An 8,766-nucleotide genomic window follows, 5' to 3' on the forward strand; every position below is an offset into this window, starting at 1 on the left:
TGTCAATAATCCAAGGGATCCAAAGTCCCTAAAACATGATGTTCCTACCCCTAGAGGAACAAGGTCAGCAAACCAACAGCTCTCAGATCAGTTCTCCACCTGAAAACACTCAAAAACAAGCAATCCTGAAATCAAAGCAGGTGCTCCACTAGGCTTCTGCGCTGAAACTCAACTCCTCCATGGTGTACCTGCATTGCAAAGCAAGTGGAACAAAGGCCACCTGCGCTGAGCGAGATGGGACAAGTGGCACACTGAGTCATTGCTCTGGAATCTTCCAAAAATGACACTTGGATCAGGGATTTCGCCTTGTGATGAGTCAGAGACTCTGTTTCTCCAAGTGGAAGCAAGGTTCTCCAAGTGGACTCAAGAACTGAAGATCAACTGAAGAGAGAGAGGACACAAGGCAGCTACACATCAGTTGCAAGCTGACTCATCCTTTCTCAATTCATCTATATATTGAGCTCTCTCCTATGAGCTCAAGAGGCTGGAATTTTGTGCAAAGTAATGATATGCTATTGGTTTCACTATAGAGCTATTGGGTGATTGCTTGAAGGAGGTGAAGAGGAGAAATTCTTTCTGCTGGGAGGTGTTGCTGGATTGGGGCCTTCAATGGTTGTAACTCTCTCAGAACTTTACTTCTTCATTAATAAAAGCTATTGAGGTTCTTCTATATGCATTTGTTTCAATGATGTATTGTGATAATTGTATATTTGATTTATGCTAATCCTTGAATCAGTTATGATTGCATGCTTCTTGTAGTTTCCTTCTTTGTTATTTTGCAGGATCTCATTGTAGCTGGGCCAGCAAAAAAGCAAGGAGCTAGGAGCAAGCAGCCAAAGAGAAGAGTTTGGATTCGACATTAAGCGCAAGGCAACGATTAGTGCATTTCCTCATTCTCTCTTGCTTTCGTAAAGAAGTAAACCTTAAGTAGTTTTCTTTACAGTTGTTGCTGAGGTACTATCACCCTTAGAGTGGGATAGGGTCATCCGAGTCAGATACTTTTCCCTACAACAAACTGGCGACTCCACTGGGGATCGTATCTGTTTGATTGTTTGTAGTATTTTGCTATTCATTTCCTGAACAAAAGAGTACCAAATCGAAAAGCTTTTGACTATATCAAAAGTGAAGTAGAGGGCAGCTACTCTAGCTCATTTCTGAGCATGTTCATGATTTGAAGAGCTGATCTACAAGGATCCTTGTAAGCTCTTAGTGATAGCTTTTCATCTTCCTTGTCATCCCTTACTGTGTGCTTGACTGATAGCTTCTGATTTGAGCAAAAACTGTGAATTTTTGAGAAAATTGTGACCCGGAAACTGTGAAAACGCAACTTTTGTTTTCCAAAGCAGGTAGTACACAGGCTACCTGCTTTGCAACGCAGGTCCCGAAGGGGCTACCTGCGCTGAGAGCCAGACTGGCTGTGCAGCACCTGCGTTGGCCCAATTTTGCCTTGTGCAGTTGGGGTTTCCTCCCTTTTTCTTGCCTGTTTTCACTATAGATTTTGCAGCCAGTTACCAGTCTTGTACCTATTCTGAAACCAACCTTACTTGCCATCATTCCACCTCTGTTATATAACGAAATTGTACTTGTTCTTTTGTATTTCTTACGTCATTTACAATTTCCCATAACGAAAGTGAACTAGTCTCGCTTTGGCCTCTTAGATCTGAACCTGTGTTAGGCATTTTTGCTGGTCTAAAGAGTTAGCTTGTTTGCTGTCCATAGCTGATTAGTCTTTTTACTTTCGTCATTATGGTTTGATTTCATGTATTTCCAGTGATTAAACAAGTAAATCTTAAGGTGTCTTTTGATTTTGGACAAGCTTGTTTGTTTTCGCTTTAAATCGAAATCAAAGTTATATAACAACTTTCTTTTTGTAATACATCAACATTAAGAAAGGGAAAAGAAAATACATGCATTGTGCATTTTGCATTTGACTATTTGCATGCTGATTTAGGAAATTTTGCATTAGTGTGTGCTCTATGATCTGTGTGAAAAGATTTGCCTTTCTTCTCCCTCAGTAGTTAAGATTTTCAAAGTTGAAAGATTGAAAAGTTTGCTTCTCATCTTAGACTGCATTCAGGAATTTGTTACATACATCTCGTGGTGATCCTTAAAGGAAAACTGCTAAACAAGATCAACATTAAAATAAATTCAATTTACATAACAACGCTTTGTAACATAACGCAAACACATAGAGGTCTAGGTAGAGACGTGTTCCGGCGTCGTTAAACGTAGTGACTGTCGATCTCTACGAAGGTGGGTGATTCCTCCTGAGAGTCGGTGGCACTAATACGGACTTGTGCTCCCACGTACCGTCGCGTATATATTGGGAGACCCCTATAGGAACAAAGCCTTTATCCATAGGAAGCCGTGTCGGCCGCCCTACTGATCGCGATGCAGTGAACACAGCATTCACGAAGATCGACCACCCGTACCGTAAAACGTATTCTGTGGTTTCGCGAAAAGTTTGGCACACCCTCTGCCTAGAACTCCAGAGCAGTTTCTTTTGGCCTTTTTCAAACTCTATAACTGAAAAAGTCCATCCGAGCATTTTTCACTTCGGGCTCGTTAAAACATCGAAGGGGACTAGAGTCATCTTTAGCTTTTTCTCGACTCTTAAAACATGAAAAAGCAAAGTTGTGTCTAAAGCGTCGTTAATAAAATTTATTTTAATCGGAACATAATCACCTGTTATTCCCACGTTGATCTTTCAGTTGAAAAGTATGGAGCCCACCAACCAAGGAAGTCACCTTGGCGGAAGTCCCAATCCCTTCTCCTCTTGGGGAGATGTTGGTGCGCCTCATATGGCCACATTGTCACTTCCAGGATTGACAATTGGCCTACCTGTATGGCTCTTTTCAACTAATGTAGTTCAGACCACCACAAATCCTGAGCAGTCGAATCAACAGTCAGACCAGTCTAGAGCTGCCCACGAGCCTTCCACTTCTTACAATTCTTCCTCTGATCCTTCATCTTCACAAGGTAGAGCCGACAAAAGTCAGCTTCCCATGGAAAAGAAGGAAAAGAAGAAGAGAGAAAAGAAGCAGAAGGGGCCTATGGCGAAGGCGACTGGGGGCAAGCAAAAGACATCTGACAAAAATCCACACACTGCACCGACCGGGCCTAAATCGCCATGTGTCATTTGGAAAGGGACCCACTTCCACCGTGATTGTCCTTGTATTCCCCGGATACTAAGGGACTGGTCCCCCAGGTTGCACAATCCGGTAGCATCAACCTCTGGTAGTCATGTTGATTGCAGTCCGTCAACTAGCGAGAGTGAAAGACGAAAACGGAGACCAAGATCACCCTGTATGTTGTGTGAAGGCGATCACGCCATCCACCGATGTCCATTCTTAGATGAGGCGAAGAGAGTTTTGGAAGATCGTCCGGTTTCACCGTTACGACTTCCTCCTGGATACCAAAAACTCGTGCCAAGTCCCTCGATAGTTGAAAATCCAGCTGGCCCGATCAAGTGGTCAGCTGAAGTGTCGGTCATTGAGAATGAACCTACTGAATCCAGACCAGACGAAAGTCTAAGGGTCGAAACGGCAGTTGACCCGATTCTTCCTTCAGAGGTTTCATCCTCAAATGACTCCGTCATTGAAGACCCATCTTCAAATGACACCCTCACTGAAGAGGATAAGGATGACACCGTCCATATTCTTTTCATCAACACAGACTCTGATGAGCATCAGGGCAATGCGCCCCTTCCTTTATCGCAGGAAGGAACATCGTTAGGGTCGTATCCGGCCGTGTATTCGGTCCCACCACCAAGCAACCTAGTTGTATCCTTTGATTGGAATCAACTAGGCAGACCCCGGTTACCAGCCAGTATCCCATTCCGAATCATCGTCCAAATCTACAGAATGGTGATGGCTGGAACTATCATTGATGAAGGGGCATCTGTGAGTATCCTTTCCTCTATTGCTTGGAAAGCACTGGGTTCCCCGGCGCTTTTACCTGAGATGAGAAATCTATCGAGTTTTGATAAAGGAACCAGTCGCCCGTTAGGGATTCTCCCCAATGTTCCCGTTACATTGAAGGGGAAGACAGTTCATTTGAACGTCATGGTCTTCCAGGGACCCTTGGTGTATAACTTACTCCTTGGACGAGACTATATATATTGCATGGAGGCGATAGTGTCCTCACTCTTTAGAGTTATGTGTTTTCCGCACGAAGGAAGAATGGTCAAGCTCGTAGACCAGCTTTCATTTCCAGGATCACGCATCGCAAATAGTCAAATACCATCCCTTAACGGTTTATTCACTCAAGGAATGCCTCCACCCCCGGTTCTACTTCCCGATGAATGCGAGTGATTCGGAAGAAAGAACTGGGACCCAGGGGGCATGCACCCTGGCCTGCCTTGGGCAGAGGAAACCTTGGGTATAAAGTTAATTTCCGCAGAAGAATGGGACTAGTCCGTACCCCGTCCGAAAGAAGGAAGAGAGGGTTGTTCTAGGATAAAGTTCTTTTGTCAAAGTTATGTGAGTGAGATAATCAGCTTCTCGCTCCCCTTGTCTAGGTAAGTAGGATACCGAGGAAGGGGACCATTTGCGGCAGCAAGTAGCCACCATCTTTGAAGGCAAGCCTCACCCATCAAAACATATGTTTTGAAGGATAAGTAGGGGCAGCCTCCAAAGAAAGAGATGAAATTGCTGCAACAAGTGGTCACCATCTTTAGTAACCTAATGATAGACATCGCCGGAAAAAGAAGAGTTTAGTTTGCGACAGCAAATAAAACCATTTTTCGGATAATAAGTAAGAGGCCGATCCTAGAAATTATACTTTATACCTGGGGGCATGCGAACCTTTTGGAGCGCAAGCGCGGGACGACTATTTTTTTTTTTTAAATTTTTAGGTCCTCCCTTTAAACCTGTAGGTCTAACCCGTTAAACTTGTAGGATTAGCCGTTTCCAGCTTGCATAAAGAAAGGATGTGGGGCAAAAGTTAAAACTTGCCAAATAGGAGCATAGCTTCGTGAGATAAAGCTCCTTAAAAAATAGCTATCTCACCTGAGGCGTTCCTTGTATTAAGACTGGTATAATCGAGCAGTTTTAGCACACAGTTCATGCTCGTTAAAAAATAAACGCAAGATCCGAGCAGTTTTAGCACATAGTTCATGCTCGTTAAAAAATAAACATAAGTTGTGAGCAATCTTCCCCTAGAGTTCAAGCTCACTCAGAAAAAATGAACCGGTAAATAACCTTGGTAAATGTAACCTTTGACAGCCATATTAAAGCCCCTGGTCGTGTTCTTGCAGTCTCACCTCCATCCGTTCATTTGGCCAATCGTTCATCTCCATATGTTTGTTTACCCTTTTTGAGGAACAGCTGCGAAGAGTGATTTCACTTAGCCATCCTTATGACACTGCCGTGATTGGAAAATTCCAACCTGTACCTGGAATCTGCTGCTATCCCTGTTTATCACTCGTTCCTCAAAAGACGAGTCTTCTTTGAGCTCTTTTCTCTTGACTCGTAAAATATGAAAAGTTTGCCGAGTTTTGGCCTTCCAGCTCGCTAAACGACCGGAAGAGCTATCCCTCCTCTAGATTTTAATATTTTTGGACCTGAGGGATTATTGCACAAAAAGATCGAGCGCTTGTTTTGTTCGGCTCGTTAAAGCAATCGAAAATTCATCCCTTCTGTATTGTTTTATACTTTTTTGGACTTAAGGGATTAGATGACGAAAAAGGAATTTTGGAGTTGACTTTATGTACCTTTTCAGACTCTCTAAAAATGAAAAGGACCGAGTTATCCTTGTCGTTAGACTCGTTAAATTCATTAAATAGCGACAAACTTGTCTTTAGACGAGAACGAGTTTCCCTATCGCTAGGCTCGTTAAAACATAGCGATGGGCTTGCCTGAAGGGCAGGTTATAGAACAAGCATATGTTATCCTCCTCAAGCTTGACAAAAATAAAGAGGTACTGGTCAGCAATGACTGGGGAAAAATTGGGAGAACCTCACAGCTTTAATGGTAGCAAGTCGCTCTTGAACATGACACTTTGTCCTCCGTATCACATCGGGTTGGGTTGTTTCATTCACCGGTCTCATCACCATGGTCCTCGCCACACCATCCACATTTGGGGTAATGCTACCGATCCATCACATCAGTGTCGTTATATGTTCAAGAGATGTTGTTCTGCAAAGAGTCAACCGTGTCCCATCCACTGCCATACATTGTCCTTCATCCATTTCATGACCGCCACCCTGAATCATACATCACAGTTTGTTTTCACCTCATCACAATCACTAGCTCCGTTCCGTGTCACTGATGTGGGATTCATTAAGGCCCTCCTTTGACGGATCGCTCCTTGTCAACATCAGCTCATTATCCAAGGAGTTGATCTAGGAACACCCCCTTCAGTACTTTGAAGCTTGCATGCCTCAATGGCAAGTTTCTCACTTCCGACGACAGGTATACATCAATGACCTTCGACCAGAAGATTTTGCATGATGGTCGACGCCAAGTCCTTTATTCCCACCATGTGAATTGTACTGCCGTACCTTGAGGGTCATCATCCTTATCGGTGATTCCTCTCGCGCTTGTTAACGGTTTACATCATTGACCGGTAATCAAGCGATGTCTTTCCATGTTCGACTTCAAGAAATTCTCACATGGATTGACTTGTACATCGAGTGAAGATCGGAAGAGATTGAAGACCCCGGATCTAGTTTCATCCATCCGGGCTGCGATATATATTCAGGATATAAAGACATTTGATATGTACATCATTGCAGCAGATGATCATCCTTCTCAAAGGATGATAATTTCAGCAGAGAATTATCAGTCTATCATCAGACGATCGTCTGTTCTATGTACCAAAATGTATTTATAAAGCTGAGCATGGGAATGCCCGCCTCAGCTAGATCATGAAAAAGAATGAAAAATAATGTATTGTATTGTATCTTATTACAGGACACTTCTCAGCAGATTGAATGAACTTCGGATCCTCCTAATAAAGCATTTCACTCGATAAATGACCTCATACTTTAGGGGGCATCTATTATAAACAATTTTGTGCCTTGCAGCATCAGGCATGAATTGTCAATAATCCAAGGGATCCAAAGTCCCTAAAACATGATGTTCCTACCCCTAGAGGAACAAGGTCAGCAAACCAACAGCTCTCAGATCAGTTCTCCACCTGAAAACACTCAAAAACAAGCAATCCTGAAATCAAAGCAGGTGCTCCACTAGGCTTCTGCGCTGAAACTCAACTCCTCCATGGTGTATCTGCGTTGCAAAGCAAGTGGAACAAATGCCACCTGCGCTGAGTGAGATGGGACAAGTGGCACACTGAGTCATTGCTCTGGAATCTTCCAAAAATGACACTTGGATCAGGGATTTTGCCTTGTGATGAGTCAGAGGCTCTGTTTCTCCAAGTTGAAGCAAGGTTCTCCAAGTGGACTCAAGAACTGAAGATCAACTGAAGAGAGAGAGGACACAAGGCAGCTACACATCAGTTGCAAGATGACTCATCCTTTCTCAATTCATCTATATATTGAGCTCTCTCCTATGAGCTCAAGAGGCTGGAATTTTGTGCAAAGTAATGATATGCTGTTGGTTTCACTATAGAGCTATTGGGTGATTTCTTGAAGGAGGTGAAGAGGAGAAATTCTTTCTGCTGGGAGGTGTTGCTAGATTGGGGCCTTCAATGGTTGTAACTCTCTCAGAACTTTACTTCTTCATTAATAAAAGCTATTGAGGTTCTTCTATATGCATTTGTTTCAATGAAGTATTGTGATAATTGTATATTTGATTTATGCTAATCCTTGAATCAGTTATGATTGCATGCTTCTTGTAGTTTCCTTCTTTGTTATTTTGCAGGATCTCATTGTAGCTGGGCCAACAAAAAAGCAAGGAGTTGGGAGCAAGCAGCCAAAGAGAAGAGTTTGGATTCGACATTAAGCGCAAGGCAATGGTTAGTGCATTTCCTCATTCTCTCTTGCTTTCGTAAAGAAGTAAACCTTAAGTAGTTTTCTTTACAGTTGTTGCTGAGGTACTATCACCCTTAGAGTGGGATAGGGTCATCCGAGTCGGATACTTTTCCCTACAACAATATTGGGGGACCCCTATAGGAACAAAGCCTTTATCCATAGGAAGCCGTGTCGGCCGCCCTACTGATCGCGATGCAGTGAACACAGCATTCACGAAGATCGACCACTCGTACCGTAAAACGTATTCTGTGGTTTCGCGAAAGGTTTGGCACACCCTCTGCCTAGAACTCCAGAGCAGTTTATTTTGGCCTTTTTCAAACTCTATAACTGAAAAAGTCCATCCGAGCATTTGTCACTTCGGGCTCGTTAATACATCGAAGGAGACTAGAGTCATCTTTAGCTTTTTCTCGACTCTTAAAAAGTGAAAAAGCAAGTTGTGTCTAAAGCGTCGTCATAATAAAATTCATTTTAAACGGAACATAATCACCTCCTATTCCTGCGTTGATCTTCGAAGTTAGTCTTTTGGCATCGTAAGTTCTTGTAGAATCGCTAAAATCTTTTGGATAGACTCAAAATGTCTGAACAACCGTCAACATCTAGGACTGTGTCGTCCGACACAGCAACAACAGAGCCTCCTGCTGCCACTCCAACGATGTTTGCTGGTATACCATCTGTCCCGGCAAATTGCCAACAACAAGCCGGAGTCCCATCAGGGACAACAATATGGTTATTTCCTATTTCTTCATCCGGATTATCATCTGGTACTTCTTATGTTGAAACTCAACAAATTGATCCAATGTTTCTTCAAAGGCCAATTTACCCTTTAAGTACTG

This window comes from Pinus tabuliformis, chromosome 6, assembly GCF_031772625.1.
Source record: "Pinus tabuliformis cultivar Carrire ecotype Pingquan chromosome 6, CPIR1, whole genome shotgun sequence".
Taxonomy (NCBI): domain Eukaryota; kingdom Viridiplantae; phylum Streptophyta; class Pinopsida; order Pinales; family Pinaceae; genus Pinus; species Pinus tabuliformis.